This window comes from Ctenocephalides felis, unplaced genomic scaffold (assembly GCF_003426905.1).
Source record: "Ctenocephalides felis isolate EL2017-DRISC unplaced genomic scaffold, ASM342690v1 CF-g0.4_SCAFFOLD_01886, whole genome shotgun sequence".
NCBI lineage: Eukaryota > Metazoa > Arthropoda > Insecta > Siphonaptera > Pulicidae > Ctenocephalides > Ctenocephalides felis.
The window spans coordinates 153560306-153575231 of NW_020538040.1; positions in this window are offsets into that span (position 1 = coordinate 153560306).

Consider the following 14926-nt stretch of genomic DNA (forward strand, 5'->3'; position numbering starts at 1 on the left):
AATGATGCATGTGTGTGTGTGCAGATACAATTTCTCATCGACGATTTCAAGAGCACGGATTAACCGATTAGTATGATTCAAAAAACATTCGATTCCTATTGTTGAGAAGACGTGCTGATTAGTTTTTTGCTAAGTCAGGTTTAGCCGTTTTCCATCAAAAAAACTGCTGCTAGTATGTGTGGATTAAAAATCGCCTCTCCATGATTAGCTTTTTTCAGAAACATTCTAATAGTGGAATTAGAGTTGTGAAATTGGAGTGACAAATTGCTTGGTCTTGTTGGAGTGACAAGTACTATTATCAATTCCCAAATTTATTCCCAAAATTAACTAAACTAATTCTCCAATCTTGTAAATTTTCTTATCGTAAATTAAATTATCTTATTGTAATACACGTACTTTAAACGTTTAATCATTTTTATTATGTATATTTTCAATGTAATCTTTTATAATTTTAATAGTTTTTGTACGAACATGTTTGCGATCCTATTGAAATTTCAATTCAAACACGTTCTCATTTTATTTATACAATTTTTTTTTTGGTTTACTTTTTTTATATCATACATTTATCCACAGGCTCGCCCGTAGGTAAGCGGTTAAGAGCGACGGGACTTACTTCAGGGGTCCCGGGTTCGATACCCACTTCGAGCAGCCTGTTGTCAGGCAGCAGTGACAACGATTATCACTTGAAAATATAGATAGCAATATGTTTCCAAGTGAAAATAGCCCTTACCCGGCATTGCTGCACCAATAAAATGTCAGCCCTATTACATTAATTCTAATAACAAAAATCATCAAATATGGATGGATTAACCATTGGGTTACCATCTAAAAAAATACGAAGTAAGGAGAAGTTTCAGCCCAACAACTCATAGGACGTAAGGTTCTGATTGCTGTTCAAAAAAAATATTAAAAAAAATACATTTATTCACAATTAAGCCTAGGGGTAGATTTATGTATTACATTTATTATATTAAACATTTACGATATTTTAGATTATTTTTATTGAAAATTGATCTTAATCTTTACAAAGAGAAAAATACAAGAACTGTTGATATTTTACATGCTCCGGACAAATGTTAATAACTATTAATAATATATTATTGCTACATTCTGCATTATGTTCATTTACTATGCATAAACCTGTATAAATCTAAAAAATGGATATTTTTGTATAGTTTTAAAATTTATAGTGAATATTTCATTTTTAAACATTCGATGTGAACTTCAGCAACTTTTACAATGACTCGACGTTCTCTTCCTTTGTCCAATCGTTTACATAAGAGGATCTATCAATACGAAACTATTAATATCATTTATAAATATCACTGTCACTTATTGTATTTGTGCACTATTATACTAATAGTGTTCTACTGTTTGTGTTAAAAAACGATTTATTATTCAATTTTACCGCAGATTACTAATCATCAATCAGGTGGAATTAGTATGATGAAGTATTAGAAGTGTTCGTTAATGGCATACAATAGTAAATTGATTCGGCATAAAAAAATTGAATCTAAATTCTTATTTTATTTGTGTGTTAAATTTAATTTAATAATAGTGTACCTATTTATTAATATAGATACTTTCTTGATATGGATTATTAATTTTTAACATTTTCTTTACTATTATGAAAAATAACTATATTAACTAAAAATGACTGAAAATAACTTTTTATAGAGATAGATATTTACAGTGTTGATATTAGCAGTAATTTGTATTTTATCTATTTGTTAGCACATTTACATTCGTGAACTATTTCATATACTAGAAAACGATTTAATTTATCTCTAAATTATGAAATAATGACATTTGTCTCTATTATTTTTGAAAATTTTTGACTCGACTCTTTGCTGTATCTCTACGTGAGGAACTTTCAGGATCAAAACTTTTTTAATAGTGAAAAATTTATTTCTATCAAGTGAAAACCGATGCCACTACTGCATGGCATCAGGCTGTCTTAGGCGGGAATTGAACTTTGGTATCTCTTATTAAAAGACCATTGCTATAGCCACTATTCCACGGGGGAGCCCAATGCTCCTGCTGATTATTCTTTGGTTGTATTAACTCATGAAATAATTTCGTGTTTATTCATTTGGTTTTTGATGAAAAAATTACGCAAAAAGCTTTTAGCGCGTTGCCTTAGAATATTTGTATGTATATGTATATGAATATATTTATATACTGTGTATTTGTGTGTGTGTGCGTGTCAGTGTGTGTGTATTTTTAATTAAATTACGTTACCAAACAGAGCTTCCATCAAGCATAACTCTTGTTTCATACGCAAGAATTGTTCCAACATGTCAAAATAATCAGCTTCAAACAGATCGACAGGAGGAAGACTACTCGATGTTTTTTCTATTCTTCTATTCAACAATTTGTAAGATATACATCAGACTTTTGGGCTCCCAGTAGTGATGTTTCATCGTGACTTTATTAAATCTAAGATCAATGTTCACAATTGCAATTTTACAAAAAGGTGTAATACATATCGACAAGGTCATATCAAACCATTAGATTTAATCAAGCTGACTGAGATTGGAACGGTTGTGTTTGAGATACTTGATTTTTACAAATTAGATTACATTGTATAGTTTTTATTTGTTTAATCAAGTGAAAGAAGTTGTATGTTGTAGCAGGTATGTATTTTCACAATGTCATCGTTACTGTTATGTTCCTTTGACCCTAGGAAATATTTTGCTTATTGTTAGTCAATCTTTATGGTTACAGAATGTTTAAAAAACATTAATTAAATAGTTAGATCATTGTAGATTAGCTCTGGCGTTTATTTGAATACTGTAAATATATTACGTGTAACATATTTTTACACGAACAATATAGTAATTATTATTTGCAGAAGATAAATCAATTTTTTTTTATTTGTGATATCATTATATTATGCAATTGTGTACAATGACATTTTGTTGATAAATAAAAAATCACATAAAAAATTATAATATCTAATATCATATCTTTTAATTTCAAATATATAGAAGCCAATATGCAGCATTAAATTTTTGTAAAAAATTTGATGAATTTGCAAAACAAATATAAAACTCAAAACTAATGAGTGATTTCTAAAAATCGGAAACAAAGCATATATAAAAGAAACGTTATAAATGAAATAATGAGAAGGCTGCTAAATAAAAAATTGCACTTAAGTATACCTTTGATAAACTGCTGATATATTTATTGATATATTGATATTGATATAATAATTTAATGATAAGTTATGTCGAAATTTATATGGGATTATAAACAACTATGTGGAACGGCATTCAAATCCCCAGTATCGCCATAATTCGACTAAATTTTAAAAGAAATGCTAAACACTCTCTATATATGTACATTCAATATGTAATTTTTATATACCTAACCGGGTAATTTATCAAGACTTGAACATTTTATTTCCTCATTCAATGCATGTGGAAATAAAAATGTTTCCTCCTCAGAAAATTATTGAAGACGACAACAAATATTTAAAAAAATAGAGCCCAGTCTATAGATTAGGATATTGACAACATTCCTTCATTTTAATTGCAATTATTTCTACTATTGGTTGTCATTTCAAAACGTTATAAGTTGTATGTTGCAGCAATTGCCCCGAAGGGCAATTTCCACTTGCTATCATATTGGATATCTATGATCTCAGGTAAAAATCTTGTATCATACTGCTTATTACCGAGGTGGTCGAAGACTATTCAAATTTTTAATTCAACCATTTATATTTTTCCTCAAAATTATTGAATGTTTTTTTGGTAAAGACAGATTGTAATTTAGCAACCCATCATTTAACCATACTCCTATGTGTGGCGTTTATATTAGATATATGTTTAAAGTAATATGCAGTGTGTTGCAGCAATGCCCCCGAAAGGCTGTTTCCGTTTTTCTGTAACCGCACGCAATTTTTGCTAATTGCATTTACTCACAACCAGTTTAAATGTTTATCCTTGATCTCAAGGAAGAATCAGTTATCATACTGAGCTGGTGGAAAACCTATAAGAATTGTAATTCAATAATTCACATTTTACTGAACTTTTTTTTGTAAGGATTGATTGTAATTTAATAAATAAAAATAAAATGAAATAAAAAATAAACAGCGTAATATCGATATAAAAATCATTTGATTATACTAGTTTTTTTTTTTTCAAGACAATAGTGCAAATATTATGCGAAAATATTTCCTATCCGATATTGTTGTCTGCTGTCAGCCGTTGTTCTCTGCCACGGCAAAAGGCGGATAATGCATTGTCATTGCAAATTAGCAATCCCCAGCGTTCGATAAGCTTCAATATCCATCAGACTGTGTTTCCCAGGGATTACCACGTGAGTTGTGTTCCTCTGTTTATCTACAGGCTGCCATTTTACTTTACTACTAAATTTACTATTGACTCTACAGATTTGCCTCTATTCGCCTAGACAATTGCTATTTGGGAAAAAGGGGTAGGAGAAAGTTCTATAGGTTTATAGGACGAAATTTATTGAAAAGGTTTTAATTTGCAGCTGCTGTTGTGGGCTTAGATAAATTTTTATTTCATTTTCTTTCGATTAATGATTATATATGTGTTTTTGTGCAGTTTCATACTGAACAGTTCATTCTTATACCACGTGCTTCTAAACATAAAATGCACAATTTCAGATTAAAACTTTTAGCTTTATCAATTTAATTGTTTAGTATATTTTATCCTGAATGAGGAGACGCATTTTGATCTCAAACCTGTAGAATTCAAAAATAAATAAAATCGACAAATTGTCTTAATTAGGTTAAATTCTTCTTTATCTATTTAATTCTTACCCAAAAAATACAAGAAATACTTGTTACAACATACATACATATCACATAAAACAAAACTAATTGGTATGGTAATTAACTACTAATGTTCAAATTACCGCAAGTGACCTATTATATACTACTTGTATATATAGATAGATCACTTTATTTATTGTTATTACTATTATTAGTATTACAGTTATTATTGAAATAAAATTGAACAAAAATACTTACTTTTAACTCTAGAAAAGCAATGCGCTCTACAGATCATATTAATATAGGGCGCAACTTAATGCAATGATGGAAACTTGTTCGAACAAACATACTTCATCTTACTTTTTTTGGACCCTATCTCAGAAATCAGAATACTTCAGCTGTTTTGACGACTGTCAGTACTGCACCCTGGCACAACCGTACCCAGTCTCCCCTAGATTTTAAGTGTACTCTTTTCATTATTAATAATAATCATCGAAGTACAATAATCAAGAATAAAAACTTTAAGTAAATAAAAAAAATACAGTTTTAAATCTGTATATTTCATAATTACAAACCAAGTTTTCATAAATTACGTGCATATCTGTAAAATCTCCGCTAGTTTTTTTTACAATACATTATAATAACAATAGAATTTGTTATAATAAATCGTTTATTATTAATTTAACCGTCTAGTTATCATTTTATTCATACTGATTTTGAATAAATATATAATGAGTAATGATGTTGAGTAAATCATCCTCTTTTCGTCTCAAGCATTATTTACAAAAAGTACGACTGACAATGAATGTTTAGGGTATATAGAAGTTACCCTCGGTTTTTAAATATTTACATATTTTTACATATATACTGAGTCTTGTTATTTTTGTCTTTTCAATATTATTCCATATTTTTTTTTTTTTTTTTTTATTCATTTATTATTTTACAGCAATCAGAACAGTACTTATATTCTATGAGCTGCATTGCTTATATATATATAAACTAAAAAGAATAAACTAAATAAGAATAAATAAAAATAATAACATAAAAATAGTAACTAATAATAATAGTAACATATAATAATAGTAAATAATAAAATAATATAATAATACTACAAAAAAAAAATTAAATTAACTTAACTAACATATTTTGATGATTACTCTAAAAAATATAGAAATTGTTCCATTAAACAATTTGCTAGATTAGGATATTATCCATTGGTGATTTACGCTTGAGCCTCCTGGAATGTGGCATCTCAAGCAGTTGTGCAACTATTTTATTTGGGTGGGCTTCTAGTTTTTGAAAGTGGTGGACACTGAAGTTTCTTATTACTTCCTCGATATATAAAATATTCAGATCGTCATGTATGGTCTTGTTACTGACGAACCACGGGGCATCAACTATCTGTCTGAGTATTTTTGATTGGGCACGCTGCATTAATGCTATATGAGACTTGCTGGCACATCCCCATAATTCAATACCGTAAGTCCATACAGGTTTTAACACTGTTTTATAAATTAATAATTTATTTTCAAGGGATAATTTTGACTTGCGTCCTAATAGCCAATATATTTCTGCAGTTCTAATTTTTATCGCTTTTACTTTTGAGCAAATGTGATCTCTCCAGGTCAGTCTACGATCAAGATGCATACCCATGTATTTGACACAATTATTACTTGGTATTTTTCGTCCATAAAAGTAAACACTTGGGCATGTTGACTTGTTGAGAGTAAACGAAATATGATTCGATTTACTTTCGTTAATTTTTATTCGCCATTTCCTTGTCCATTCCTCAATAATATTAAGATGGCTTTGCAGATTGCTTGATGCAACAGATGCATCGATGTGTGTTGTAAGTACTGCAATATCATCAGCGAAAGTTGCTGTTATGGTCGATTGTAATGTTGGAAAGTCACTTGTAAATAGAATATACAGTAAAGGGCCCAAAACACTTCCCTGTGGAACACCTGCTTCAATTTGATGAAATGCTGAAGTATTTGAGTTAACGCGGACTCTAAATTTCCTACCATCAAGGTAGGATTCTAGAATATTGTAATACCTACTTGGAAGTAGAGAGCCAATCTTGAATAAAAGGCCTTTATGCCACACCTTGTCGAAAGCTTGGCTCACATCTAGAAAAATCGCGGAGCAGAATTTCTTAGCCTCAAAGGTATTATTGATAACGCTTACAATTCTATGGCACTGTTGAACTGTAGAATGTTGGTTCCGAAAGCCGAATTGATGGTCTGGAAAAATATTTGTATTAGCTAAGATGTTTTGGAGTAGCAGTTTTTCAAGCACTTTCGAGACGATAGGCAAAAGGCTGATCGGTCTATATGAAGAAACCATGTTTGGATCTTTCCCACTTTTATGTATCATTTTTACTATGGATGTTTTATAGAAGGTTGGCCAGTAGTTTAATCTTATTATCGAATTGTATATATAAGTTAATAGGATAAATCCCTTCTTTGGCATTTCTTTAAGCATTCTTGAAGTCACCAAGTCAAATCCAGGAGATTTCCTATTCTTCAGTTTAGCAATTTCTTTAACTATCATTTTTAAAGAGAAGAAGTTTATACTGTTTTCAGAGTTCACTAAGGTAAATGAAGTCAAACTGGTGTCCGCTGTATTTGAGAGATCTGGATTAGGTTGAAAAACTGAACTCAGATATTCAGCAAATAGATCAGCTTTTTCTGCGTCACTTCTTGCCCAGTGTAGGTGATTGCGCTCATCCCATCGAATAGGTGGATTTCTAATTTGAGGTTTTTGTTTGTGTTTAATAGGATTCCAGATTGAATTATCAAATCTATTAAGATTTGATACATACTTGTTAAAGTTCTGGTTGGAAATCTCTCTGAGCCTCAATTTAAGCTTGTTGCTTAAATTATTAAAAATATTTCTATCCGAAGGTAAATGACTTGATTGCCATTTGCGTCTTGCTCTCCTTTTATCTGCTAATAAATTTTTAATTTCCAAGGACAGCGATTGCTCCTGCTTGACAGTTGTTTTTGGAGTAGCTATTACAGCTGCTGCATGAAGAATTTCGTTAAACTTGTTAACAGCGTGGTCAATCTCTGCTGGATTTTTTAGACTAATTTTGAGATTTATCTTCTCTTCTATTTTACAACGGTATAGCTCCCAGTTAGTTTTTGTTGAATGAAGTCTAACAGGATTACAGACGTTCATAATAGAAGAAGAAATAGTGGCAATAATCGGGGAGTGATCTGATGAAAGATCATAGCTTGGATTAACATCAGTATACTTGGAATTTAAACCTTTTATTATAAAAAAATCCAGTAAATCCGGCTTCTTTCTTATGTCAGTAGGCCAGTAGGTTGGAGTTCCTGTGGAAAGAGTAGAATAGCATTGTTGATCAAGAACTTCATAAAGTGTTCTTCCCTTTGGATTGATCAGTCTTGATCCCCAAAACGTGTGCTTGCTATTAAAGTCTCCGCCGACAATAAATTTACTTCCAAGCGACCCAAAAAAATCAGAGAATTGTGAAGCACTAATCTTATGCCGGGGAGGACAATATACTGCAGAAATAGTTAATGGAAAAGAAGAAAGTTGAACTTGGATTGTTGTTGCTTGAAGGAATTCTTTGTCATACTTTTGGAGTTCATAATGAGAAATGTTGGACTTGATCAATACGGCTGAGCCACCGTGTGCTGTACCATCTGGATGACATGTATGATAAATATAGTACTGAGGAATAAATAAGTTGGAGTATTTAGTGAAGTGGGTTTCACTTACTAGTAATATATCAATTTTATTTTCATTAAGGAACACTATCAATTCATTTTTATGCTGTAAAAGCCCATTTGCATTCCATAATCCTAATCTTAGAAATTTGAACATTATTTAGGTTTATTTATAAGCGTGGATAACATGTTTATCATCATTGTGTTTTGCTGCATGAGCTGATTGAACATACTTTTGAACTCATTCAAAAAATGGAAGAGACTTGAATTAATACTTTCTGAAATTTCTGATTTACTAGATTTGATTGCTTGAGCATATGACATATGTTCTGAATTAAAAAGATTTTCATTACGATGATTAAAAGTAGAATGCTTTGCATAATTTGGATGATTATTCGAATAATTTTGATTAGTCGCACTATTGCTATTGGTGTTTATTTTAGGTTTACTGTTCAAGAGGTTTTTATAAGTTAGGCAACCCCTATAATTTGCAGTATGGGACTCTTCACAATTAGTGCAAAATGCAGGTAATTCTTTTGATTTTGTACATTTTTTACTCTCATGTTGATCACCACATTTTACACACCTAAATGGCCGGTTGCAGTAAGATTTTGTATGACCATACATTTGGCATCTACTGCACTGTGCTATTTCTGATGATCTCATTGGAGGTTCAAAATGCACAATTTGATTTAGGATTTTATTTAATTTGAAGATATCGGAGTTATTGCTGCTTGGCTCTAAATCAACATAAAACATGTTGAGTGGTAATTTACTTCTAAAGTGAATAACATTTGTTATATTCCTAACTTTATGCCCAAAAGTTTCAATTGCTGTTTTTAGTTCTGTAATATCGGTTGAGTAATGCATATATTTCATGACCACTCTGTATGCTCTTTCGCTGCTAATCTGATAGGTATGAAAAACTGCTTTACGACCTCGGAGATATTTAACGAGGTTTTTATAATCATCAACAGAAGAAACAATAAATTTGATTATATCATTAGGAAATGTTTTAGTGGTAAAATTTTTGATATTTAGAATAGTTTTGATTTCATCAACCATACCTCGGAAATCAACTACACCGTAAATAAAAACAGGTGGTGGCAAAATTTTTTTTGATATTTCTGAAACAGCAATAGGCTCTTTGTTTGTTAACACGTTGAATCTATTTGTTAGTTGAATTGGCTGATCTACTTGTCGGTTTGGACGTTTCCTTTTAGGACTATCAACAACTTGCCAAGGAATGGAATTATAATAAGTTGAGGGCTCGTTGCAGGATTCCATTTGTTCTTCATTCATGTTGTTGTTGCATATTGTAGGATTTACGAAATTACTTGCTGGCTGTGACTCATGTAAAAGATGTTCACTTTCGGAACTGCAGTTAAGCACTTTATCAACTTCAACTAACGGAATTGGTGGATTATATGGTTCATTTTGCATAATTATTAATTATGCCTTAATTAACAGTTTTTTAAATTATATATTCAATGAACGAAAATAAATGTACCCTTACGGGTACATTTATTTGATTATTATATAACACTTCACAATTAAAATCAATTTATATTTCACTTTGGATGATAACAATGTTTGTTTACACTAACTTGAGGCACAGTATACCTGGCCGAAGGTTCGAAGCGAACTGAGGTCAATTGATAAGAAATAAATATTGAATATTTATTGATCCGATGCTACCTGTACGGCAGTTGGTTTCGAACTGATTATTCCATATGTCATCATTAATTTATCACAGTTACAGCTTCTTAAATGGAATTACCATTAATTGATTTTAGTTGCATAATGGTTTGAATTACAACACTTATCTTTTTTAATTTTTATTTTGTAACGGAATATTTACTTATTTGTAAACCGTGAAACTATATTATAAAATAATAGAATATTTATATTCTAATATAATTATGTCATATACTACACTTTTATGTTAAATATATATGTATTGGAACGTTTTAAATAATTTTCATTTTAATTATCAAATATTACATATCAACACTTAAATTTTGTTGTCGAATTTATAAACAACTAGTAAACAACAGTTATTAGAGTATAAAATTAAATTTAGTTTTTTTTTAATTAATTAATTGTATTAATCGAGCTACTTGATTTTATAGATATATAATAAATAGTTAATTCTTATATTAAAAATACAATTGTTAGCTTTAGTCGTATATACAATCTATAACTATATTGCATCTCTATAATGAGCGTTTCTTGAACATTTTCTTTTGAGAAAAAAACTTTTGATTGCAATATATCAAACAAAAATATTTTTATGAGTATTATCAGTCCAAAAATATTATTATAAGTATTATCAGTCCAAAAATAATATTTTAAGTAAAAGTTTAGTCAATATAATTTCTTTATAACTTTCTTTAAATGACGATAAATAAATCCTTTATAGAAATCGATATTTTTCAACCAGTCATGATTTTATTTAATAATTTTTATAACTTGTTATGCCTATTTTCATTTTGTTAATAATTTACAGTGGAAACTAAAACTAATTACTGAAATTTGTGTATTTAAATATGCATTATTTTATTGATTTATTTAATAAATATTAATTCTGCCATGTCATCATTACGCGCATATTTTCTACAACAGTACCTATTATCAAGCATTATTATAGCATAAAATTACTCTTCATCTTACATTTAAATGGCCGTGATTATTCTGTAAACCTCAAAATATAATAATTCTCGTTCAAAATATATTTTTGCTAACGATAATTGCCAGTCATGATGAAAGCGTATTTCTACCCTCAGTGTTCCATTTTCTTTCTATAGCCTTAACAAGCAAGGGGTGTAGTCTGTAAAGTACCATATGGATATAATTAAATTGGTTATTTTTATAAAATAATGGATACTTACATATACTTATATTGTTCAATAAACAAATATTATATGAGTAGTACTATTAGAGAAATTACAACTGGAATATTGGACAAACTTTAGCAAGAGTCTAATTTACGGCAAAATGGGATTGTAAATGTGGTTATTGCTTTTATTTTGTATCTTTATCTACATATTAAACGGTTCTTACAATCGTCATTTAAAAATTTATCATCAATTGATTTTTACTGAAAAAAATTTTGATTTTGTTTTGTAAAATTATTTAATTTTGTTAGTAAGCCGTGAAGTTATTTATATTAGTTACTTTTTATATCAAAAATATGTTTCCAAGTGAAAATAACCCTTGCCCGACATTTCTGCACCAATAAAAAGGTAAGCCGTATAAGATAAATTCTAATAATAAAATCATCAAATATGGATGGAATAACCATTGGGTTACCATCTGAAAATACGAACAGCTCATAGGACGTAAGGTTTTGATTGCTGTTAAGATATGATAAAAATAAAAATAAAGTATATATCAAATATTTCTATTAAATATACTTGAATTAAAACGTTTTACATAATTTCAGTTTTCACCGATTATTATGTTAAGTCACTATTATAAACTTGATATCGAATTGATAAACAACTAGAGAACATGTTAACAAGTATTAATAATAATTTAGCTGATTTATAATTAATTAATTGAATTAAACGAGCTACTGTATAGGCTAAGCCATGATATAATAAATAGTAATTGAATATACATGGTCTGTTCAAAAAGTACCCGGAATTACTAATAATTAAATTTCGCGGGTCTGGAGTGTCTGATTGTCAAAATTTTTTTTTTATTGTGTTGGTATACATGCCACTAAAGTATGATGAAATTTTCAGCTATATTCACTGTTTACTTTGTCTGTGGTAGTCGCTAAGGTTCGACGTGTTTTTCTGAGCTCGGCGATTTTTACAATGGAAGAATTGAAAAAGTCAAAGAATTTGTATTAAATTTTGCGTAAAAAATGAAATAAAGTGTTGCAAAGTGCAAAAATTCACCAGATATGGCTCCGTGTGACTTTTTCCTATTCCCAAAGTTGAAGAGACCCATGAAAGGACGGCGGTTTTCCTCGATTGAAGAAAATCGCCGAGAGTGCTCAAGGACATATCAAAAAGTGAATATCAAGGGTGCTTCGAAAATTGGAAAAAACGCTGGCATAAGTGTATTATATCTGGGGGGGACTACTTTGAAGGGGACCACATTAATGTAGACGAATAAATAAATATTTTTTTGAAAAAACGAAAATTACGAAAACTTTTTGAACAGACCTCGTATATTTATTGGCAATATTATATTATTCTTATGGGTTTTACTTCTTGATGAGCATCTTTCTAGTTGTTCTCCCTTTGTATCCTCTTCTCCAATCGACTTCATTTAATAATTAATCAACATTAAAACGTATCAAAATTGTGTGGATTTTATTTGAAATAAATATAAAATTAATAAGATACGAGTTAATATGCCCTCTCAATATGAATCATTTATAATATTAACCATTTTATTCTTGTATTCAGCTTTCCACTTTGTGGCGATAGAGTCCTGTTTGTTGTATGTACCTGCGTTATGATTAAAATCGAAAATTAGTCGAACAACAAAACGTCGTTCGTACGATGCGCCCACGCGTCTTCGGCGGCGAACGGTTTTGTGATTTTGAGGACATTTCACACTCAAAACACGGCACGCGTTTCTGAATGGACTTATTTTATAAATGCATTTAGTTAAAATACAACTACACATTTGATATTAGTATTTTTCAATACATTTTTAATACGATAGATTATGCAGCATCATGATTTATGTATATTGTCAAATTGAATTTGATTAATTTATGATTATTAAGGTGACCATATTTTTTCAATGTATAAAAAAAATTGTTGTTTGTTTTTTCTCAAAAACTTTCTATTAAAAAGTTCTACCATACAATTTTTTTAGATACCAAACATTACAAAAGACATAAACAAGCTCAATCCTATTTTATTATTAAGTTTTTATGATAATAATATTGATATGTAAGCGCGTGGCTTCGTAATCAAAAGGTCCCTGATTCAAACAGCTTTTCGGACAACCTGTTATCGGCCAGTGATATTTATGTTTTATTGAATATAAAGAAAAATATGTTTTCTAAGTAAAAAGAGCCCCGGTATTGCTACATTAAGTATTATAAACAGATCGTAAGTTTCAAAATCTTAAAGATACGTATGTTATTATGTATAATGAAAAAATGCTATTGGGAATTTTTTTAGTACCTGCCAATGTATTAGTGTCAATATTTTGCAATCTTCATATTGGATGTATTGGATATTTTTTATTTTATGCTGTCTGTTCTGACGATATATAGCAGAAAAAAATGACAATTTATTTTCAAAATTAGTTCAAAAATACTTGTCAGGGGTAGGATTATTATCGATATAATACGTGAAATTATTATTTTATTTAATCATTTATTTATTTATTAAATTGTTAATCTAGTCTTTATAGGCATATGTGCATCAAATTATCAGATATTTTATAGAGTTTTTAATAATAAGTATGAATTCGAATTTCATTTCTAAAAGAGCTACGCAGCGTGATTGCTCTGAAAAAAATTAAATAATCTCAAAATATTAAAAAAATATTTAAAATTTTTCAAAAAAGTCATTTTTTTTCAAAAATTTCAAACTTCTCTAAACTCTATTTATCTCAAACAAAATTAAAGCTTTTAAAAATTTTAAATTACGGTACGGGGAGTTCCAGCTACTACTATCAATAATTTTTTTTTTTATTTATATCTCTTGCTGTTGGGTTGGCGTTTAGAAATTCTCCTATTGAGAATTTTCTTTCTATAAATATACTGCTTGTCAATTTATTAGATCTTGCGGCCACTTTCTTCTCAGTCTTCTGATGTCAACTTGTTTTTGCAGTACTTTTATTAGTGTGCTTGGGTGGTGTTTGCTCTTTTGATGATATTCCATGCTTCTCTCCTTGATAACCTCCTGTATTATTTGATGTTTAGATCTCGGTGAAGTGTCGTTGGGGGCATACCAGGGCGCGTTTACTATGGCTTGTAATATTTCTGACTGTGCTCTTTGGAGGGTTTTTATAGTGAACGTGCCCACAGTTCGACACCGTATGTCCATATTGGTCAATAATGTTTTTTAATAAAATATATGCTAGTTCAGCATAGTGAGCACCGCGTGCAAAGGCCCTTAGAAATTTCGGTCCGCGGGACGTCTCCCGATTTCAGCCTCAGACCATCGCCGTCGTCTTCGTAGTAGCTGTGTGCTCCCTCCTCGCCGGCCGTCACTGCATCTCTTCGCGCCCCCTCGTGTCTTGGCTAAAACTTGGGCCTCATGATTAATGATCGTTTAGAAGTGAACAGCGCTGCTGAACCGCTCGCCGTGCTTCTCTCGCTCCAAACAACAAAGTTTTCCCAGCGAATCGAGAAAAAAAATACATTCACACACATATTACTACATTTTCTATGGAATACACAAACACATGCCTGCAATAGCGATATCTGACGCATATTTACTTATACAATGGAAGTAGATTGCATTTTACATAAAGATTTTTTTTTCGTTGCTCTGATGTAGAA